This window comes from Bubalus bubalis, chromosome 1, assembly GCF_019923935.1.
Source record: "Bubalus bubalis isolate 160015118507 breed Murrah chromosome 1, NDDB_SH_1, whole genome shotgun sequence".
NCBI classification, from domain to species: Eukaryota; Metazoa; Chordata; class Mammalia; order Artiodactyla; family Bovidae; genus Bubalus; species Bubalus bubalis.
Genome location: NC_059157.1, coordinates 120783196 through 120806927, shown reverse-complemented (window position 1 = coordinate 120806927; position 23732 = coordinate 120783196). Strand labels below are relative to the sequence as shown.

The 23732-nt window shown below is 40.0% G+C and overlaps 1 long non-coding RNA gene across 1 annotated transcript; it reads right to left on the bottom strand.

Annotated features, from left to right (window-relative positions):
• Nucleotides 1-2103: 2103 nt before the first annotated feature.
• LOC112585187 lies at nucleotides 2104-12647 on the bottom strand. Its single transcript, XR_003109628.3, has 2 exons — nucleotides 12190-12647; nucleotides 2104-3883 (listed from the first exon to the last, which is right to left on the bottom strand). It is a non-coding gene; the product is annotated as an uncharacterized LOC112585187 (long non-coding RNA).
• Between the last annotated feature and the right edge of the window lie 11085 nt (nucleotides 12648-23732).

The following is a 23732-nucleotide window of genomic DNA, read 5'->3' as shown; positions in this document are numbered from 1 at the left end:
AAAAGTGAAAGTATAAGCCGGAATGCCTATAGTTATCAAAAATGTGGTTTTGTTTGGGAAGTGGTGAATGGTCATATGGAATAAAAATGTAAAGTCAAGTATAATGTAGAGGCAGACAAAATAAGCTGGTGTCTGATCATGAAGGGCCTCAGATGTTATGGTACTCTTCAGTTCAGTTCAGTCTCTCAGTCGTGTCTGACTCTTTGCGACCCCATGTACCACAGTGCACCAGGCCTCCAAGTCCATCACCAACTCCCGGAGTCCATCCAAACTCATGTCCATTGAGTCGATAATGCCATCCAACCATCTCATCCTCTGTCGTCCCCTTCTCATCCTGCCCTCAATCTTTGCCAGCATCAGGGTGTTTTCAAATGAGTCAGGTCTTCGCATCAGGTGGCTAAAGTATTAGAGTTTCAGCTCCAACATCAGTCCTTCCAATGAATATTCAGAACTGATTTCCTTTAGGATGGACTAGTTGGATCTCCTTGCAGTCCAAGGGACTCTCATGAGTCTTCTCCAATACCACAGTTCAAAAGCATCATTTCTTCAGTGCTCAGCTTTCTTTAGAGTCCAACTCTCACATCCATACATGACCACTGGAAAAACTATAGCCTTGACTAGATGGACCTTTGTTGACAAAGTAATATATCTGCTTTTTAATATGCTGTCTACGTTGGTCATAACTTTCCTTCCAAGGAGTAAGCGTCTTTTAATATCATGGCTGAAGTCACCATCTACAGTGATTTTGGAGCCCAGAAAAATAAAGTCAGCCACTGTTTCCACTGTTTCCCCATCTATTTGCCATGAAGTGATGGGACTGGATACCATGATCTTAGTTTTCTGACTCTTAGCCAACCTCAAACTTTTATACTGTTAAGCCCCAGGGTCACCCTCCAGGGCTTGAGATGATTCTCCTTTTGCAATAGGTCCAGGAAATCAGACTGCCCTCAGGGCAGTTGTTAACATGTACCTCATATTATTCCATTCTAGGCTGTTTATATTTGTGTTCCCTACCCATTCCTATAACAAAGAAAATTCAACAGGTAAAAAAGCCTCAGTATAATCTCAAGCAGGCATAAAGTTTTATGCTTTTTTTTCTTAATGAGGAAAGTTGCAGAAACATTACCTACTAAATTCAGATTTGTATTTGATCACACTAGAAACAGTGTAAAGTATAAATCCATTAATACTATTAAAACTTAGTTGTCTAAATAACTTAAATTATTAAAAGGTGTGTGTGCAATGAGGGCTAAGTCACTTCAGTCATGTCTGACTCTTTGCAAGCCTATGGACTGTAGCCCACCAGGACTCTCTGTCCATGGGATTCTACAGGCAAGAATATTGGAGTGGGTTGCCATGTCCTCTCCCGGGAGATCTTCCCGACCCAGGGATTGAATCTACGTCTCTTAAGTCTCCTGCATTGGCAGACGTGTTCTTTACCACTAGCCACCCAAAATAGAAAATAGAAAACATGCTATCATGGAGGACAAAAAATTCAGGTACAAGTTTATCTTTTTTGGCACTTCAAACTATAAATTCATTTTTCATTTTCAAAGCCATAAAGTATGTTCTTTGATAGCGAGTCCACCAGAAGTCTTTACTATACAATTTTATACTCTTTCTGTTGATGTACTGAGATAAGTTATTGCTTTATGAGCTATTGCCTATTAATAGGCATTCATATTGAGCAACATCTTTTACATAAAATGTTCTTGCTGCTGCTACTGCTGCTGCTAAGTCACTTCAGTCGTGTCCGACTCTGTGTGACCCCATAGACGGCAGCCCACCAGGCTCCCCTGTCCCTGGGATTCTCCAGGCAAGAACACTGGAGTGGGTTGCCATTTCCTCCTCCAATGCATGAAAGTGAAAAGTGAAAGTGAAGTCACTCAGTCATGTCTGACTCTTAGCGACCCCATGGACTGCAGCCTACCAGGCTCCTCCGTCCATGGGATTTTCCAGACAAGAGTACTGGAGTGGGGTGCCATTGCCTTCTCCGTTAAAAGCTTTTATCAACTCATAATTTTGTCTGAGGTTTATTGTTGGGGATTTTCTCCCCGGGACTTGGAAGCGACGAACCTGAAAGAATGACACTCGGATAGTCTCTTGCAAGGACTGACAAGTTTATTTCTGCAGTCAAACCTTTTTATAGAAGCAGGAACAAAGAGCTTAAAGTATACGGCCAGCAGAGTGCATATGGGGTTAACACATAATCAGTAAAAACATTTCAAGGACAGAGCGCTCTAAGTGACTCATGTGCTTATCCCACAACCCGTTTTCTCAAGGAACATCCCTATTTATTATTATCTTGGCGCCGAGCATAACCAAAGGCAGGAGATGTTTTTCTGTCTGCATACAAAGCCGGGTACTTTTGGCCCTTTGCCATTTTCCCAAGGACTTTCTCCTTTTACAGCTATTCTGTACTACGCTTCCCAACATATCCTCCTTTTGTTTTTAAATTAAGCATGGCGGCTGCTAGTTGGACTCCATTGTGGGAGGCACGGAGTCTTGAGTAGAGACTTCTGTATCCTATAAGCAATGACAAAAAGAGCAGGGTGATTAATACATATATAAAAATATTGCTTCCTGAAAGCCAAGCTCTAGGGTCTAGAGACGATAGGGTTTTCATTAAAGTATCATAAAATTGAGTGCTATACAATTCCCTAGGTACTCTAACTTGAAAATTAGCAGCTTGTTGTTTCAACAAATTGATGTCTAAACTTGAGTTATCTGTGAGATCCTGCAAATGCGCCTTAACTTTATCCCAAGGATATTCAGTGCTACTATAGGGCATGTTAGTCAGAGAAAAAGAAGTAAAATTCCAGTGACAGCGTATACGTGTTCAGAAAGTCAGTTGCTGCATTTAATCTCCTAAGTAGATAACCACAGTTTGTAACTCATTAATTGGTGTTTGTAATTGCTGATCTATTTGAGCTTGTCGAGTCCACAGATCATAAGAGTCTTTGTGCCAAGCAGTGATAAAATCATGATTTTGTATAGAATTATGTAAAGCCATACCAGACAAAGTTCCTACAGTCACAATGGAGATAAGGCTTAAGATGCCTGCAATAATCCACCCAATGATGCGCTTAGATCACCTAAGCCCAGTTTTCAATAACACAGAAAAAAATACAGAATCAGTCCAAGGTTCAATTAAGTTTACGGGAAGCCATAACTCAGATCTTTGTTTAACTAGCACAATGCTAGCATTGTGATATGAAATGGTGTGACTAAGGCAGGTATACAATGCACATGCAGTACAATTGACAATCTTGGCCGATAAGTCGATATCAAAATGCCCTATAATAAACAAGTACGGAAGGTGAACACACGATTGAATATAGCCAGTACTATTATATAGGAAGGTATAATTAGAAGGACGAAACACACCCACAGTCCCATAAACACTAGCGAAGTGCTCTAAAGCTGCTGGAATTTTCCAAATGTGCCATTGCTCTGGCCCAACAATGGGGACGACAATCCTGGGTCATGAGGGTGATAAGCCCCCATTATACCAATTCAGCAATATGTCCTTATCAGTCCAGAAACTTGTCTTAGATTTATGAAAGCCTCCAATGCTTGATCTATTAAACCAGGAGCAATTATGATGTTCCTCCTGCTCTTCAGAACAGTTTACATTGCCAAAAACAGCTTATCTGGAGTCATAGGAGTTCCAGTACTCTTCAGTGTCTGCTCAGCCTGACGAGTCATGTTTTCACTTGAGCCCATGTTGGGTAAGGATTCAGACGATGGCGTTTCCTCATTGGCTCCTCCAGGGTCATTGACGAGACCCTTCGCGTCAACTTCATCACTTCCCGAGGAAGTCCGGTCTGGGGTCCCTCTCGGTAATGGACATGGTGAAGGGGAACCCAGATTTCCTCTCCATCTGCAATGACAAGACCATAACCCTTGCCTAGGAGCCGTAAGATTCCTGGCAGCCACTGATTAAATTGCTTATACCATATTGGTGTATTGATTTCTAATTTGCTGTTTTTGTCTTCTGCAAAATGTCTATCTGCACAAGGGTCAGAATTATTTTTTGTTAAGTTTAAAAAATTTAGGGAATAAAGAGTTAAAGACAATAATAATTGAGGGTTCATAGGATAAGAAGTGTATCTCCTCTTCCATATTCCCCCTTTCTGTTTTAGTAAATGAGTTTTTAGGGTGTGGTGGGCTCTTTCAATAATGGCTTGACTCTGAGGATTATAGGGTATTCTTGTAATGTGTGTGATGTTCCATTCTGATAAAAATGAACAAAATGAATGCGAGGTAAATGTAGGTCCATTGTCTGTTATCAAAGACAGAAGGAATCCCCATAATGGGGAAGATGAGTAAGAGTGTGGAAATGGCGTGTTTATTGGATTCTGAAGAGACAGGTACTGTCCAGACAAAATTGGAAAATGTATCTATTGAGACAAAAAGTAAAGAAAATTTTCTTTAAGGAGCAGTGAGTGAAGTCAGATTGCTAAAGGGAATGAGGTTGTTGCCCCCGGAGATTAACTCCTGAAATCGTAGTTCATAAGTGCAGAGGGGTGCAGACATCACAGGTTTTAATAACATGCCGTGTTTCAGTGAGAGGTATATAGTATTTAGAGTGCAATCTGTTAGCTATGTTATGAAGATTAGCATGTTCGTCATTGGCAAATGTAAAAATGGGAGCTATGAGTCTGTCAACAGCATCATTTCCTGTGACCAGAGGGCCAGGTAAACTTGAACGAGCACATATATGGCCAGGGGCGACAGCTGGGAGGAGCTACCCCACACCCCGATGCCTGAGGCCAGGGGCGGCGGCCAGGAGGAGCAACCCACTCCCGAGGCCAGGGGAGGCAACGAGAGGAGTTACCCAGAGCGGTAGCTGCTCGGGCCAGCCCTGGCGCAGGAGAGCCTAGAGGAGCTATCCCACATTGAAGGTCAGGAAGGGCGGCGGTGAGGAGATATCCCTCGTCCAAGGTAAGGAAAATGGCTGCGCTTTGCTGGAGCAGCTGTGAAGAGATACCCCACGCCCAAGGTAAGAGAAACCCAAGTAAGACGGTAGGTGTTGCAAGAGGGCATCAGAGGGCAAACACACTGAAACCATACTCACAGAATACTAGTCAATCTAATCACACTAGGACCTCAGCCTTGTCTAACTCAATGAAATTAAGCCATGCCCGTGGGGCAACCCAAGACGGGCGGGTCATGGTGGAGAGATGTGACAGAATGTTGTCCACTGGAGAAGGGAATGGCAAACCACTTCAGTATTCTTGCCTTGAGAACCCCATGAACAGTATGAAAAGGCAAAATGATAGGATACTGAAAGAGAAACTCCCCAGGTCAGTAGGTGCGCAATATGCTACTGGAGATCAGTGGAGAAATAACTCCAGAAAGAATGAAGGGATGGAGCCAAAGCAAAAAGATTACCCAGCGTGGATGTGACTGGTGATAGAAGCAAGGTCCAATGCTGTAAAGAGCAATATTGCATAGGAACCTGGAATGTCAGGTCCATGAATCAAGGCAAATTGGAAGTGGTCGAACAGGAGATGGCAAGAGTGAATGTTGACATTCTAGGAATCAGCAAACTGAAATGGACTGGAATGGGTGAATTTAACTCAGATGACCATTATATCTACTACTGCGGGCAGGAATCCCTCAGAAGAAATGGAGTGGCCATCATGGTCAACAAAAGAGTCCGAAATGCAGTACTTGGATGCAATCTCAAAAATGACAGAATGATCTCTGTTCGTTTCCAAGGCAAACCATTCAATATCACAGTAATCCAAGTCTATGCCCCAACCAGTAATGCTGAAGAAGCTGAAGTTGAACGGTTCTATGAAGACCTACAAGACCTTTTAGAACTAACACCCAAAAAAGATGTCCTTTTCATTATAGGGGACTGGAATGCAAAAGTAGGAAGTCAAGAAACACCTGGAGTAACAGGCAAATTTGGCCTTGGAATACGGAATGAAGCAGGGCAAAGACTAATAGAGTTTTGCCAAGAAAATGCACTGGTCATAACAAACACCCTCTTCCAACAACACAAGAGAAGACTCAACACATGGACATCACCAGATGGTCAACACCGAAATCAGATTGATTATATTCTTTGCAGCCAAAGATGGAGAAGCTCTATACAGTCACAAAAACAAGACCAGGAGCTGACTGTGGCTCAGACCATGAACTCCTTATTGCCAAATTCAGACTTAAATTGAAGAAAGTAGGGAAAACCACTAGACCATTCAGGTATGACCTAAATCAAATCCCTTATGATTATACCATGGAAGTGAGAAATAGATTTAAGGGCCTAGATCTGATAGATAGAGTGCCTGATGAACTATGGAATGAGGTTCGTGACATTGTACAGGAGACAGCGATCAAGACCATTCCCACAGAAAAGAAATGCAAAAAAGCAAAATAGCTATCTGGGGAGGCCTTACAAATAGCTGTGAAAAGAAGAGAAGCAAAAAGCAAAGGAGAAAAGGAAAGATATAAACATCTGAATGAAGAGTTCCAAAGAATAGCAAGAAGAGATAAGAAAGCCTTCTTCAGCAATCAATGCAAAGAAATAGATGAAAAGAACAGAATGGGAAAGACTAGGGATCTCTTCAAGAAAATCAGATATGCCAATAGAACATTTCATGCAAAGATGAGCTTGATAAAGGACAGAAATGGTATGGACCTAACAGAAGCAGAAGATATTAAGAAGAGATGGCAAGAACACACAGAAGAACTGTACAAAAAAGATCTTCATGACCCAGATAATCACGATGGTGTGATCACTGACCTAGAGCCAGACATCCTGGAATGTGAAGTCAAGTGGGCCTTAGAAAGCATCACTACGAACAAAGCTAGTGTAGGTGATGGAATTCCAGTTGAGCTATTTCAAATCCTGGAAGATGATGCTGTGAAAGTGCTGCACTCAATATGCCAGCAAATTTGAAAAACTCAGCAGTGGCCACAGGACTGGAAAAGGTCAGTTTTCATTCCAATCCCAAAGAAAGACAATGCCAAAGAATGCTCAAACTACTGCACAATTGCACTCATCTTACACGCTAGTAAAGTAATGCTCAAAATTCTCCAAGCCAGGCTTCAGCAATATGTGAACCGTGAAATTCCAGATGTTCAAGCTGGTTTTAGAAAAGGCAGAGGAACCAGAGATCAAATTGCCAACATCTGCTGGATCATCGAAAAAGCAAGAGAGTTCCAGAAAAACATCTATTTCTGCTTTATTGACTCTGCCAAAGCCTTTGACTGTGTGGATCACAATAAACTGTGCAAAATCCTGAAAGAGATGGGAATACCAGACCACCTGATCTGCCTCTTGAGAAATTTGTATGCAGGTCAGGAAGCAACAGTTAGAACTGGACATGGACCAACAGACTGGTTCTAAATAGGAAAAGGAGTTCGTCAAGGCTGTATATTGTCACCCTGTTTATTTAACTTATATGCAGAGTACATCATGAGAAACGCTGGACTGGAAGAAACACAAACTGGAATCAAGATTGCGGGGAGAAATATCAATTACCTCAGATATGCAGATGACACCACCCTTATGGCAGAAAGTGAAGAGGAACTCAAAAGCCTCTTGATGAAAGTGAAAGTGGTGAGAGAAAAAGTTGGCTTAAAGTTCAACGTCAGAAAATGAAGATCATGGCATCCGGTCCCACCACTTCATGGGAAATAGATGGGGAAACAGTGGAATCAGTGGCAGACTTTATATTTTCTGGGCTCCAAAATCACTGCAGATGGTGACTGCAGCCATGAAATTAAAAGACGCTTACTCCTTGGAAGGAAAGTTATGACCAACCTAGATAGCATATTCAAAAGCAGAGACATTACTTTGCCAACAAAGGTTCGTCTAGTCAAGGCTATGGTTTTTCCTGTGGTCATGTATGGATGTGAGAGTTGGACTGTGAAGAAGGCTGAGTGCTGAAGAATTGATGCTTTTGAAGTGTGGTGTTGGAGAACACTCTTGAGAGTCCCTGGACTGCAAGGAGATCCAACCAGTCCATTCTGAAGGAGATCAGCCCTGGGATTTCTTTGGAAGGAATGATGCTAAAGCTGAAACTCCAGTACTTTGGCCACCTCATGCGAAGAGTTGACTCATTGGAAAAGACTCTGATGCTTGGAGGGATTGGGGGCAGGAGGAGAAGGGGACGACAGAGAATGAGATGGCTGGATGGCATCACTGAGTCGATGGACGTGAGTCTGAGTGAACTCTGGGACTTGGTGATGGACAGGGAGGCCTGGCGTGCTGCAATTCATGGGGTCGCAAAGAGTGGGACACGACTGAGCGACTGATCTGATCTGATGTGCAATAAAGAAGGATTCCATACGTGAGTGAATTAAAGCTTGAGTCTGTGAAAAGAGAGTATATAATTCTTCATCTAGACTGTATAAAAAGGCGGTAACAAAATCAGGAAAAAGGGAAGCAAGGTTTTTGGAATCAGTATATACGTTGAAGGATGATGGTTGAAGTGACAAAAGAGCATCTAAAGCATACAATTCAATTCTTTGTACTGAAGAACAGGTAGTGGGTAATTTCTATTTGATATCAGGGCCGACAATCTCTGCTATGCGTTTCTTGTTGCCATCAATGAAATAGATGGGTGTGTTGGAAATAGGCTGGGATGCAATGATATTAGTTATAATGAATTTAGTACATTGTAGAAAGTCCTATAATTTTCCTTTCAGTAAATGAAATGAGATAACATTTTGAAAATCATTTAATGCCATTTGCATGGTCAAGTTATATTGTAAGGCAATTTGTAATTCCTTTTTTGTCAAGGGAACGTGTATTGCATATGGATCAAATCCAGTCAAAGTTTGTACATGGCTTCTTCCTGACACAATTAAGTGCCCTATTTTCTCAATATATGCTACAATTTTTTTAGACTGTTTAGTGTGTAAATATACCCATTCTATTGGGCTATGTTGAGCTATAATTGCAGCGGGCAAATGTTCAGTGGGGAATATATCTAAACAAACTGGCTGATCATAATCTAGCCGAGTTGAAAAAGATTGTTGAATGTGTTTCTCCATTAAGGCCAGTTCTTCTTTGGCCTCTTTTGTTAGTTGTCTAGGACTATTAGGGTCAGGGGATCCCTTTGAAATTTTAAATAGATTTTGTAAGGCATAGGTGGGGATGCCAACAGATGGCTGCAGTCAATATCTCCTAGCAATTTTTGAAAATCATTCAGTGTGCTAGAGATTGCATAGAAATTTGAGTTTTTTGAGGTTTGATTTTAGATTCTTCCATAACATGTCCTAAATAATTAAAGGGTGCTTTCCATTGAATTTTATCTGGTTCTACAAGCAGGCCATGATTTTGAAGAATAGTAGTAACTTCATTATATAACTGTTGTAAATAGAGTTCAGATTCCATAGAGAGAAGTATATCATCCATATAATGAATTATAAATGCAGTAGGATATTTATCTCTAATGGGTTGTAATAAAACAGATATGAGATATTGGCAAATGGTAGGGGAGTTCATCATTCCCTGAGGTAGTACCTTCCATTAAAATCTTTTAACAGGAGCTATGTGATTTATAGAAGGAATTGAAAAGGCAAAACGTTTTCTATGTTTAGGGTGCAAAGGTATAGTAAAAAAGCAGTCTTGTAAGTCAATAATAACTATAGACCATCCTTTTGGTACCATAGATGGGGAGGGCAATCCGGGTTGTAAGGGCCCCATAGGTAACACAGTATTATTAACATTTCTTAAATCTATCAACATTCGTCATTTTTCTGATTTCTTTTTTATTACAAAAATAGGGGAATTCCACGGGGGAAAATGAAGTTTCTATATGAGCTTTATGTAATTGTTCATTAACTAATTGTGTAAGAGCTGCCAATTTTTCTTTAGTTAGGGGCCATTGAGGTGTCCATACTGGGGTATCAGATTCCCAATCAAGGGGCAGCGTTGTTAACTCAATGGCCCCCATTAAAAGGTTCATTTAAAGAAATTGTGGCTTTCGTTTGTTCAAGAAAATCCCGTCCCCATAAATTGATTGGGATATTAGTAATATAAGGTTTAAGATAAGCTACAATTTGATTAGGGCTATACATTTGTAAATAGGATGCATTGACAAAAGTTTGTGTGGCATTAGCTTCATTTACTTCTAATAGTCTAGAAGGAGCTATAACCTTATCCCAATCAAGGGCCCATTTTGCAGTTCTAATGATTGAAATGTTAGCTCCGGTATCTAACATGCCTGTGAAATTCTTTCCCTGTATGCGTAAAGTAAGCATGGGTTTCCGATGTTCCTTTAATAAGGTGGATAGTGCAGCAGTAAGGTTGGTATTGCCAAAGCCTCCCTGCCGAACTTTATCAGATGCCTTTATTGGTTTGACATATGGTAAAAGTAATTATTGTGCAAAATGTTCCTTTTTTTGTAAGTATACATTTCCCATTTTCACAACATTTACCATAATATGTATTTCCCCTTCATAATCTTTATCCACAACACCGGTCAATACCATTAAACCTCTCTTTGTGCAGCTACTATGTCCCAAAATCAGTCCCATTGTCCCGGGTGGAATTGGGCCATAATATCCAGTGGAAATTTTGTGGGGGTTGTACAGTTCTATTAGTTCCTTATCATAAGGACTAGGTATATCAATGCAAGCATTCTTAGATGTAGCTGCTTGTGGCTTCATAACGCTAGGTCCTCCTTTTGTAGTGGGGCTAGAGGACAGCCCCTTTATTGGTTTCCCTGTTGTTTTTGTTGTGCATCAGGGTTCAAGGTGTTACCATCCTAAACAAATTTAGAATGACATTCATTCAGCCAGTGGAACCCCTTTTTACATCTTGGACATATTCCTGAGGGTCACTTCTTATTAGAAGTAGTATTATTTTTTCTGGCCTTTGTTGACATGCAACATTGTTTTTTCATATGGCTGGGCTTCCCACAGTTAAAACATTTGGCATTAGCAGCTTTTTGTACATTAAAGGTTTCCAATGTTGCCAATTTTGCTCTATGGGAACTAGATCTGATATCCCTATATGCTTTCAAATATTCCATAAGAGAGCCAGTCTCTTGAATTGGTCTAAGCATGGATTGACATTCCTCATTAGCATTTTCAAAAGCAAGTTGTTTTAAAATAATACTTTGTAAAGTCACATCCTTAATAGATTTCTCAATTGCATCCTTTAATTTTCCTATAAATTGAGAATATTCCTCCTCATGTCCTTGAATAATCTTAACAAATGAACCATAAGAGTTAGTGCTATCAACCTTTGCTTATGCCCTGCAGGCAGTTTCTTTAATGAAATGTAACATCTGAGGGGTAACATTAGCTAGTTGCGCAATCATATCGGCCATGGCACTTGTTCCAGTGAGTATATCATAGGTTAAATTGGCAGGGTTACCATGAGATTGTTTGTCAATCATCAGCTGTCGGGCCTCATCATTAACCCACATTTGCTATTGCAGTAATTGTTGAGGATTTAAAGCCATCTTTGCTACTTGAAAAAAAATCATATGGCATCCAACGGTCAGGCCATCCTCTGAGAAATTGTATACAGTAAGGAGAAATAGGTCCATACAGAGTACATGCTTTCTTAAAATTAGACAACATGCTAAAATCTAGATTAGCCCAAGTATTTTGGTCTTGGGTAGGTTGATTAAATTGCATTGGGAAAGCAAAAGTGCAAGCAGGCATCTCCCGAGGAAGAGTGAAATGATTAGTACGAGCAAAGCTAGCAATTGCTGTTACAGGCGGAGCAGAAGGAAAAACCTTAGATTTGGGCTGTCCATTGAATGAAATGACCTCCATTCTAAGTGGCTTCAGTTTTGACATATCCTGTATATATATGTCTCTAAGTTGTTTTTCTAAGGATTGTGTCTGATTGAGCATAACATTCTTATATTTCAAAGCACCTTGTATATCTTGTTCTTTAAGCTCATATTTATGTAAAGATTGAATAGTTTTTACTTCCAAATCAATGTTATGTCCTTCAATTTGTTCTATGACAGCCCGTATGAGTGACCAGGTAACCCTTGCCGATATGCTCGCAAAACATTATTTTTAACCCTTTTCTATATGTTTAGATTGAGTGTCCCCTCTTCTGGGAACCATGAATTGTTCCTGTAAAATATGATAGCAGTTGTTCAACTGATCTCTTGAAACATTAACACCATTTTGTTTCAAAAAATGATGCATTATAGAAATGAAAGGAATTTTACTGCTATGTTGTCCCATCCTGCTTACCTCTTTCTGCAGGGGCTCGTCGCTTTGTTCAGCCTTCCTTTCAAGTCCCTGTTCGTGGCGCCACTTGTTGGGGATTTTCTCCCCGGGACTTGGAAGCGACGAACCTGAAAGAATGACACTCGGATAGTCTCTTGCAAGGACTGACAAGTTTATTTCTGCAGTCAAAACTTTTTATAGAAGCAGGAACAAAGAGCTTAAAGTATATGGCCAGCAGAGCACATACGGGGTTAACACATAATCAGTAAAAACATTTCAAGGACAGAGCGCTCTAAGTGACTCATGTGCTTATCCCACAACCCGTTTTCTCAAGGAACATCCCTATTTATTATTAAATCTTGGCGCCAAGCATAACCAAAGGCAGGAGATGTTTTTCTGTCCACGTACAAAGCTGGGTACTTCTGGCCCTTAGCCATTTTCCTAAGGACTTTCTCCTTTTATGGCTATTTTGTACTACGCTTCCCAACATTTATGGTCAATTTGGGCTTCCCTGGTGACTCAGTGGTAAAGAATCTGTCTGCCAAGTAGGTGACAGGGGTTCAATCCCTGGGTGAGAACAATCCCCCTGGAGAAGGAAGTGCCAACCCAGTTCAGTATTCTTGCCTGGGAAACCCCATGGACAGAGGACCCTGGCAGGCTACAGTCCATGGGGTCACATAGAGTTGGACACAACTTAGCAACTTAACAACAGTTATGTCACTTAGGTCAAGTAAGCAAGTCCTTCTAACCTCTTCAATAACCATTTACTTGAATATGTTGGTGAACTGACTTATTATTTACATTTTTCTATATCTACAGCTACATAGAAACCCAAAGTGTCTATCTTTACTTCTTCATAGTTCAGTGACTTTTTTCCCCATGTGGTGCCAATTCACCCTCCATTTCAGGATTCAGTTCATTTCAGTCGCTCAGTCATGTCTGACTCTTTGCAACCCCATTAATCGCAGCACGCCAGGCCTCCCTGTCCATCACCAACTCCCGGAGTTCACTCAGACTCATGTCCATCGAGTCAGAGATGCCATCCAGACATCTCATCCTCTGTCATCCCCTTCTCCTCTGGCCCCCAATCCCTCCAAGCATCAGAGTCTGTTCCAATGAGTCAACTCTTTGCATGAGGTGGCCAAAGTACTGGAGTTTCAGCTTTAGCATCATTCCTTCCAAAGAAATCCTAGGGTGATCTCCTTCAGAATGGACTGGTTGGATCTCCTTGCAGTCCAGGGACTCTCAAGAGTCTTCTCCAACACCATACTTCAAAAGCATCAATTCTTCGGCACTCAGCTTTCTTCGCAGTCCAACTCTCACATTTATACATGACCACTGGAAAAACCATAGCCTTGACTAGACGGACCTTTGTTGGCAAAGTAATGTCTCTGCTTTTGAATATGCTATCTAGGTTGGTCATAACTTTCCTTCCAAGTAGTAAGCATCTTTTAATTTCATGGCTGCAGTCACCATCTGCAGTGATTTTGGAGCCCAAAGAAATAAAGTCTGACACTGTTTCCAATGTTTCCCCATCTATTTGCCATGAAGTGATGGGACCAGATGCCATGATCTTCGTTTTCTGAACGTTGAGTTTTAAGCCAACGTTTTCACTCTCCTCTTTCACCTTCATCAAGAGGCTTTTGAGTTCCTCTTCACTTTCTGCCATAAGGGTGGTGTCATCTGCATATCTGAGGTTATTGATATTTCTCCCTGCAATCTTGATTCCATCTTGTGCTTCTTCCACCCCAGCATTTCTCATGATGTGCTCTGCATATAAGTTAAATAAGCAGGGTGACAATATACAGCCTCGACGTACTCCTTTTCCTATTTGGAACTAGTCTGTTGTGCCATGTCCAGTTCTAACTGTTGCTTCCTGACCTGCATACAAATTTCTCAAGAGGCAGGTCAGGTGGTCTGGTATTCCATCTCTTTCAGGATTTTCCACAGTTTCTTGTGATCCACACAGTCAAAGGCTTTGTCATAGTCAATAAAGCAGAAATAGATGTTTTTCTGGAAATCTCTTGCTTTTTCAATGATCCAGTGGATGTTGGCAATTTGGTCTCTGGTTCCTCTGCCTTTTCTAAAACCAGCTTGAACATCTGGAAGTTCACCATTCACGTATTGCTGAAGCCTGGCTTGGAGAATTTTGAGCATTACTTTACTAGCATATGAGATGAGTGTAATTGTGTGGTAGTTTGAGCATTCTTTGGCATTCCCTTTCTTTGGGATTGGAATAAAAATTGACCTTTTCCAGTCCTGTGGCCACTGCTGAGTTTTCCAAATTTGCTGGCATATTGAGTGCAGCACTTTCACAGCATCGTCTTTCAGGATTTGAAATAAATAGCTCAACTGGAATTCCATCACCTCCACTAGCTTTGTTCATAGTGATGCTTTCTAAGGCCCACTTGACTTCACATTCCAGGATGTCTGGCTCTGGTCAGTGATCACACCATCATGATTATCTGGGTCGTGAAGATCTTTTTTGTACAATTCTTCTGTGTATTCTTGCCTAATTTCAGGATTAGTTTCATGAAAACTTGATAAACAATCCAGACCTTAGTGAAAAGCATTGTAAAGGGCTTTGGATCACTACTAAAGAGACTCACACTCAAACCAACTTGACTTCTGTTCATATATCCCAACTCTAAGAAAAGAGTCCCTTCTTAGTTAAAGACCATCATCTTAAATAACTAGACTCAATTCATTTTCCTGTATCTGGGTCCCTAAGATAACCTGTCACCTTTCCAAATGCCAAATTAGGTATTTGATCCCCATTTCTGGCTGTAAGTTGATGCCAAGTACTGGGACTGCTTCCTTTATGACAGACCTAGATATACCTGTGGAGGAAATTTCTCAGCATCAAATTTTCATAAGGAAACAATGAAAATAATGTTTTGATAGATAACTTCAGCATCCAGCCTTTCGTTCAACATAGTTATTTATCAAGTATTTATTAAATATATATTATATCTCCAGCATTGTTTTCAGTCAGTTCAGTCCCTCAGTTGTGTCCGACTTGTTGCAACCCCATGCACTGCAGCATTCCAGGCTTCCCTGTCCATCACCAACTCCCAGAGCTTACTTAAAGTCCTGTCCATTGAGTCAGTGATGCCATCCAACCATTTCATCCTCTGTCGTCCCCTTCTCCTCTTGCCTTCAGTCTTTTACAGCATCAGGGTCTTTTCAAATGGGTCAGTTCTTCACATCAAGTGGCCAAAGTATTGGAGTTTCAGCTTCAGCATCAGTCCTTTCAATGAATATTCAGGACTGATTTCCTTTAGGATTGAATGGTTTGATCTCCTTGTAGTCCAAGGAACTCTCAAAAGTCTAAGAACCTGGATTATTATTCATAAGAAACCCAAACAAATAGAATAAACTTCCTGCGCTGAGACACAATTGAAGGCTGAAAATTGCCTCAGTCATTAGCAGTCTAACTCTGAGAGTTTTAGATCCAAATGGCAGTGTCTCTGAAGGTTTCTGATTTATTTGTTGCTATATCCCAAAAAATAACAGCCCAATAACTAGTTTTTGAATGGCACTCAACAAACATTTGTTTAAATGATGAATATGAAAAGATACGAACCTATGGGTTTAATATTTTTTAACCACTTGATAATTTCTGCTTTAAGTTTTGCCTCTACCGATTTGTAATGATAAATCTATAAGCTTCACAACATTTGGGGACCTTATCTGTTGAACATACCAATGGATCTCTGTACTTAATATTGGCATGTGTTCAATTAGTTTTATTAGGTGAATAACACTCTCCTCAGAGAAGGCAATGGCACCCCACTCCAGTACTCTTGCCTGGAAAATCCCATGGGCAGAGGAGCCTGGTAGGCTGCAGTCCATGGGGTCGCAAAGAGTCGGACACGACTGAGCGACTTCACGTTCACATTTCACTTTCATGCTTTGGAGAAGGAAGTGGCAACCCACTCCAGTGTTCTTGCCTGGAGAATCCCAGGGACAGGGGAACCTGGTAGGCTGCTGTCTATGGGGTCACACAGAGTTGGACACAACTGAATCGACTTAGCAGCAGCAGCAACAGCAACACTCTTCTAGGTATTTCTATTCCTCCTCCGTCAGGAAATAAAGCCCTTGTTTCAATTTAAACCACTAAGGTATAACTCTATGATATTGCTTATCCTCTTTTCCAAATTTCTCAAAATACTCACATAATTGAATAAAACACTTAAACTAAGTATTATCCCAAGAGCCAAACTGGAACATGTTGACAAATGGGGTTCATAACCTTCCTCTAATCCATCATTCTTTCTGAATTTCTGTATTACATAAAAGTCCTCATCACCCCCAGGCTCATAAACCTGAGTCATCTTTGCTTGTTTTGTCTCCTTCACACCTTATATCAAATTGAACATAAAGTTCTGCCAAATCTTCTTCGAATATATTATGCAACAAGTATGCAACATTTACAATGTCCAAGACACCATAAGATGGGCTGATAGAAAAAAATGACCTCTAATATCAAAAAGCTTACAATGTCATGAGAATATTAGAAACAGACAAATGACTAATATGCTACAGAATAAAAAGATTCTCTAACAAACACGAATGTGCAGTATATTCACACAGGGTACACCATTCTCTTGTAGAAGCTCAAAAGAGGCTATGCCTATTTTAAATTATACAAAAATATATTATGGAGAAAGACTTTGAAAATACAGGTGGAGATGAAGATGTCATGAGATGTTGCTTAAATAACATGTGACCATAATGTACGTGAGCAGTATAGACTGATATCAATGAACAATGGGAAGACAAGAAAGTGCTGCACTTTAAGCAATACTATATGGCACCCCACTCCGGTACTCTTGCCTGGAAAATACCATGGATGGAGGAGCCTGATGGGCTGTGGTCCATGGGGTCGGTAAGAGTCGGACACGACTGAGCGACTTCACTTTCACTCTTCACTTTCATGCATTGGAGAAGGAAATGGCAACCCACTCCAGTGTTCTTGCCTGGAGAATCCCAGAGATGGGGGAGCCTGGTGGGCTGCCATCTTTGGGGTCGCACAGAGTCTGACATGACTGAAGTGACTTAGCAGCAGCAGCATACAAGATTAATTCATAAAATCCATCATGTTTGCAATGCACAAAAAGAAATTAAAGTCAGAGATTAAAGTCCAAAGGAAAATATTTATTTGATATATACATAAACCTAGGTAATTATAAGAACAAGCAGACAATAGATATGAGATGTAGAAATTCACCATGTTATATTTAGAAACTCTCTGGATTTGGAAAGGAAGAAAATGATTTGGTGACATAAAAAGTGCTTTCATGATATTATCTCATCTTGATGCTCAAACAAACTTTTTAAAATAAAAAAGATACAGTTTCATGTTATGAGAATGCAAACTGAGCCTAAGCGATGTAAATAATTTGCTTAGGGTCATCACAGATACTCTAGAGGTAGAGTAGAAACTGACCCATGCTCGCTTGTTGTCAGTGTAGTTTTCTTTATTTAAAAGTATAGGAAGAAGATAATTGGAATTTAGTCAGAATTGAGTTTTTCTATTTTTCACAATCCAAGAAGGAAGAAAAGGATCTTGGCTCTAAGTGGCTCACCCTAAATAGAACTATTGCCTGAAATTATCCATTTATTTAATCCGTGTCAGAACATATAAACTAAAGGAAATCATTCCTGAATATTCATTGGAAGGACTGATGCTGAAGCTGAAACTCCAGTACTTTGGCCACCTGATGCAAAGAATTGACTCATATGGAAAGACCCTAATTCTGGGAAAGATAGAAGGTGGGAGGAGAAGGGACAGAGAATGAGATGGTTTAGATACTATCATGGCCTAAATGGACATGAGTTTGAGTAAGCTCCTGGAGTTGGTGATGGACAGGGAGGCCTGACGTGCTGCAGTCCATGGGGTCGCAAAGAGTTGGACAAGACTGAGCAACTGAACTGAACGGAACTGAACTGAGGATATTTTCAGAGGCAATCCCGCCCTTCAGAATTCCAGCATGCTGCACCTGAAACCGCAGATTTCTGCATTTGTAGCTATTCCCCTGACAAACTCTGTCAAAAGAGGGCGCTAGAGGGAAGCTACAAGGCTGGAAGGCAGGACTTGCCCCAATGATTGTTATTGTTGTTGTTTACTTGGGGGGATCTCTGTCAGTTTGTGTTTTCTGTGAGAAACACCTGTGCAAAGCTTTGTCCCCATGATGGTAGAAGTTGTCTCTAGAGCAGCAGAATCCCCTTCTCAGAGGTCTGAGGCACCTCTTCTGAGCTCTGACTCACCAGGCGAGGAGGAGAAGAGCCCTCTTCTTGTAAGTCTCATTTTCAGATCTACAGGACCCTTTTGCCCCTGTTCTTTGTTCCCTCAGCTGTAGGGGTGGCAAGGCAGTAGCTTCTGGCAGCTGCCACTTCTCTTACACCTTTGAATGTTTCTTTTATTCTTTTAACAGTTGGCAATGTTATACCTAATTAAAATAATTTTCATTACATCTTCTGTATCTGATGATCAGTGTGATTTCTGTTTCCTGTTTGGACTATAATCCATCTGGTTTCCCAAGACTCCCCTATTAACCAAATATATAAAGGAGGACTTCACTTGCCTCTTCCTAACATCACTAAATATTAAATATGTGCCCTGAACTGTAACTATCCCTAACATCCCTAACAGTTCTAATACTGGCTTGACAAAAAATGTGCTTCTCAACGTCCAAGAAAAATAAATTCCTCCTGGCTTATATATATATATATATACACATACACACACACACACACACATATATATGCTTTTATTGTGATTTAGGCAAGGAAGCATAGAGAGGGCTTACTTTCTATGCATATGGTTTTAAAATGCTCTCTTTATGTTTCCTTGCTTAAATCATCATTATCTATCAATATTTTTTCTTTCTTTCTCTATCTTGAATTACCATGTAATCAAAGCATTCCCTGGCTAGCTACATAATTTCCACCCACTGGAATGATTTTTATTTATAGAAGTTATATAAATAATATATGTTGATAAAATATAATTACACATCATATATTATATTATATAAATTATAATATGTTTATATAGCATAATAATACAGAGAATGTTATTCTACACTCAAAAGAATAACAAAAAATTTATCATCTGTTGTTATTGTTTAGTTGCTAAGTCATGTCTGACCCTTTGCAACCCCCATGGACTATGGCCCACCAGCTCTTCTGTCCATGCATGGGATTTCCCAGTCAAAAATACTAGAGTGGATTGCCATTTCCCTCTCTAGGGGATCTTCCCAACACAGGGATCAAATGTACATCTCCTGCTTGGCAGAAGGATGCTTTACCACTGAGCTACCAGGGAAGCCCAACACTAGGAAAGTGCTGAAGCAAAATTATTTATTGTTTATTGTTTATTGTTTAATTGTTAAGTGGAATATTATACAGGTAATCAGAATCCCTTGGACAGCAAGGAGATCAAACCAGTCAACAGTAAAAGAAATCAGTCCTAGATATTCATTTAAAGTTCTGATACTAAAACTGAGGCTCCAATACTTTGGCCCCTGATGCAAAGAACTGACTCATTGGAAAAGATCCTAATGCTGGGAAAGATTGAAGGCAGGAGGAGAAAGGGATGACAGAGGATGAGATGATTTGATGGCATCACCAACTCGATGGACATGAGTTTGAGCAAGCTTCAGGAGGGAGCTGATGATGGACAGGGAAGCCTGGCATGCAGCAGTCCATGGGGTTGCAAAGAGTTGGACACAACTGAGTGACTCTACTGAACTGAAGTACAATATTAAGTACAGAGATTTCTAGCAACATGGAAAAAATGATTGTGACAATGTATATGAACAAATCCCTACTATATAAAATTCACTGAAGAAAAACTGTAAAAAAAAAAAAAGCCAAAATGTCAATAGGAATTACCTCTAGATAGTTAGATCATGCATAATTTCTTTTTGACTTCTAGATACTATTATAATCAGAAAAAGAGAGGAGAAAATATTATTAAATACAAAAGGAAATTGAGTGTAGTATATTTGATTACCTTTTAATTTTCTTCATAGTCCATTACCATTTTCCACTTTCTTCAATAACCTCACATGGTCCTTAGAAAAGGAAATTTTGTCTACATTACTCCAAATGTATTCAAAGGATTTTATGTAGTCCTCTGAATGCAGTAATGGTGGCAGGCAGATGTCAATCAGTTGGAGTCATTTTTCTAACTATAATTTGCCAACTTTACATACAATTATCAAGATGATATCCTCATCAATGCAGGGTAATGAAGAACCTAAAAATTAGAGCCAGAAGGCTTGGGCTTATTTCTGGTTTTAATATTTTCAAACAGTGTATCTTTAGGAAGATCAGTTCACTTTTCTTAAACTTATTTACGACTCTAGAAAGATATCTTTTTTGAGACCTAGCAGGATTATTTTGAAGATTAACGAAAGACATTAAATATGCTGTTAAAATTCTATATAAACTGAAAAAAATCACATAAAATAAAGTATCTTTTCTTCAAATTATTTTCCTTTTAGGAGTACTTTACTCAAAATTCTTAAAACCACATCATTCCCCAAGCCTATAAATGTTGTTCCAAAAGCTCCCTTTTTGTAAACATCCATCATAATACTACATTTTGCATACAACTAGATTACAAATAATTGGAATTTCCCTGCCAGGAGCAGTACCTTTTGGAAATTTCGTCTCCTCTCTCTCCTGTTCCTTGCTGTCGAATTTAGGTATATCACATAAACCTGTAAGATGACATACATAAACACAGACAAAACATTTGTTTAAGATGAAGAGCTGTGTCCTACAAGTAGACTTCCCAGTGAAGCAGGTTCCCGGAAGGTCTCTATTGCTATAATATATCTTACTTGATCACAGTCACCATAAGTCATTTTAATGAACTCATTATTCCCACCTTCCCCTGTTTGGGATTCTGAATTTTAAGAAGAACATATTTCACAGAGCAGTTATCACAAATATAATCAATGTTAGGGAAATACTTCTGCTTCTGTTGCCAATCCTATTTTCATACAGGCCTTTCATTATTTGAATAAATGTTTTCAATATTAATAATACTGAAAAATAATAAGAATATATGATGATTGGACTTAATAAATATTTAATTATTTTCATATTACCTACTTGGCATTCAAATAGTTCAGTTCAATCCAGGTCGGTTCAGTTCAGTCGCTCAGTCGTGTCCGACTCTTTGAGACCCCATGAATCGCAGTATGCCAGGCCTCCCTTTCCATCACCAACTCCCAGAGTTTACCCAAACCCATGTCCATTGAGTCGGTGATGCCATCCAACCATTTCATCCTCTGTCATCCCCTTCTCTTCCTGCCCTCAATCTTTCCCAGCATCAGGGTCTTTTCAAATGAGTCAGCTCTTCACATCAGGTGGACAAAGTATTGGAATTTCAGCTTCAGCATCAGTTCTTCCAATGAACACCCAGGACTAATCTCCTTTACTGGTTGGATCTCCTTGCAGTCCAAGGGACTCTCAAGAGTCTTCTCCAGCACCACAGTTCAAAAGCATAATTCTTCGGTGCTCAGCTTTCTTTATAGTCCAACTCTCACATCCATACATAACTACTGGAAAAACCATAGCCTTGACTATATGGACCTTTGTTGACAAAGTAATGTCTCTGCTTTTTAATATGCTGTCTAGGTTGGTCATAACTTTCCTTCCAAGGAGCAAGTGAAAGCAAAAGTGATGTTGCTCAGTCATGTCCGACTCTTTGCGATACCATGGAGAGTAGCTTACCAGACTTCTCCATCCATGGGATTTTCCAGGCAAGAGTACTGGAGTAGGCTGCTGTTTTGGCTGCAGTCACCATCTGGAGTGATTTTGGAACCCCCCAAAATACAGTCAGCCACTATTTCCACTGTTTCGCCATCTATTTTCCATGAAGTGATGGGACTGGATGTTATGATCTTAGTTTTCTGAATGTTGAGCTTTAAGCCAACTTTTCCACTCTCCTGTTTCACTTTCAGCAAGAGGCTCTTTTGTTCTTCTTCACTTTCTGCCATAAGGGTGATGTTATCTGCATATGAGGTTATTGATATTTCTCCTGGAAACCTTGATTCCAGCCTGTGTGTCTTCCAGCTCAGCATTTCTCATGAAGTACTCTGCATATAAGTTAAACAAGCAGGGTGACAATATACAACCTTGACGTACTCCTTTTCCTATTTGGAACGATTCTGTTGTTCCATGTCCAGTTCTAACTGTTGCTTCCTGACCTGCATACAGGTTTCTCAAGAGGCAGATCAAGTGGTCTGGTATGCCCATCTCTTGAAGAATTTTCCTGTTTATTGTGATCCATACAGTCAAAGGCTTTGGCATAGTCAATAAAGCAGAAATAGATGTTTTTCTGGAACTCTCTTGCTTTCTTGCTGATACAGCAGATGTTGGCAATTTGATCTCTGGTTCCTCTGCCTTTTCTAAAACCAGATTGAGCAGCTGGAAGTTCACAGTTCACATATTGCTGAAGCCTGGCTTGGAGAATTTTGAGCATCAATTTACTAGCATGTGAGATGAGTGCAATTGTGCAGTAGTTTGAGCATTCTTTGGCATTGCCTTTCTTTGGGATTGAAATGAAAACTGACCTTTTCCAGTCTTGTGGCCACTGCTGAGTATTCCATATTTGTTGACATATTGAGTGTAGCACTTTCACAGCATCATCTTTCAGGATTTGAAATAGCTCAACTGGAATTCCATCACCTCCACTAGCTTTGTTCGTAGTGATGCTTCCTAAGGCCCACTTGACATCTGGCTCTATTTGGGTGATCACACCATCGTGATTATCTGGGTCATGAAGATCTTTTTTTTGTACAGTTATTCTGTGTATTCTTGCCACCTCTTCTTAATATCTTCTGCTTCTGTTAGGTCCATACCATTTCCATCCTTTATTGAGCCCATATTTGTATAAAATGTTCTCTTGGTATCTCTAACTTTCTTGATGAGATCTCTAGTCTTTCCCATTCTATTTTTTTCCTCTATTTCTTTGCATTGATCATTGAGGAAGGCTTTCTCATCTCTCCTTGCTATTCTTTGGAACTCTGCATTGAAATGGGTATATCTTTCCTTTTCTCCTTTTCTTTTCACTTCTCTTCTTTTCACAGCTATTTGTAAGGCCTTCTCAGAAAACCATTTTGCCTTTTTGCATTTCTTTTTCTTGGGTATGTTCTTGATCCCTGCCTCCTGTACAATGTCATGAACCTCCATCTATAGTTCATCAAGCACTCTGTCTATCAGATCTAGTCCCTTAAATCTATTTCTCACTTCCACTGTATAATCATAAAGGATTTGATTTAGGTCATACCTGAATGGTGTAGTGGTTTTCCCCACTTTCTTCAAATTTCAGTCTGAATTTGGCAATAAGGTATTCATGATCTGAGCCACAGTCAGCTTCCTGTCTTGGGCTGTATAAGGCTTCTCCATCTCTGGCTGCAAAGAATAGTTACCATGATTTTAATGCTATGGAGGTGTCTTATGCATAGATTGCCTGAGCTTCCCATTGTTGCTGTTTAGTCACCAAGTCATGTCCGACTCCTTTGCAATCCATGGACTGTAAC